The sequence below is a fragment of the Liolophura sinensis genome, chromosome 2 (genome assembly GCF_032854445.1).
Source record: "Liolophura sinensis isolate JHLJ2023 chromosome 2, CUHK_Ljap_v2, whole genome shotgun sequence".
Classification (NCBI taxonomy): Eukaryota; Metazoa; Mollusca; class Polyplacophora; order Chitonida; family Chitonidae; genus Liolophura; species Liolophura sinensis.
In genome coordinates this window covers 1,537,702-1,538,555 of record NC_088296.1, presented here as the reverse complement: position 1 = coordinate 1,538,555, position 854 = coordinate 1,537,702, and positions in this window count along the sequence as shown.

Genomic DNA, 854 nt, shown 5'->3' with positions numbered 1-854 from the left:
CATGTTGTTGTTGAACACTGTTTAATGTGAGAACTCACATACTGCTGATTTACTAGACCTATGCCATTTACGTGTTTTGTATTGTTTATAAACTTTTATCTTATAAATACAAGACTGCTTCTTAGAAATATTTCGAAATGAACACACTGTATAATGGTAGATAACGGAACAGTTTCTATATTTTATATCTAGTTATAAATCCTTACAGTATTATTCTAGAAAATCAGTACCAGTTCCAGGTACAATATGAAGAATGAATTGCAAAGGACATGCAGCAATCTAAACATAAATTCAGTGACTAAAACAATGTTTCCAGTTCGGGAACAGAAGCTTAACTGTTTTCTCCTAGATATTGCCCTTATAGGCATTTATCAGGCGCAGTAGAGATCTCCTGATCATAGTCTGAGTCATCCAAAAGCATTATTTAATTTATTTTATTAAAAATTATTAAATCGACCAGAAGTTTAACTCCAAGAAAAACATTTTATTCAGGACCCACTCATTTCCAATGGGACCCACTCATTTAGCCGCCTCTGGGTCCCAGGGACTCACTTCATTGAAAACCCATCAATATCACTGCATTTTTAATATGGTCCCTGAGGACAACAATATATTCAATATTCTTGAGAACTGAAGAAAATTACTCATTAAATAGAGGGGTTATTAAGAAATATAAAATATGCCCCAACAAAGAAAAAATTTTCTGAATGCATTGGAATACCTTCCTTAATTTTCCTTAGGGCCACATTCTTTGTTTTATTGTACTTTACTTTTTCATGTATTCTTTAACATTCATCAAAAATCGTGTTAAATATCAAAGCAAGTACAATACAACTAAACTTGCCAGCACAAAC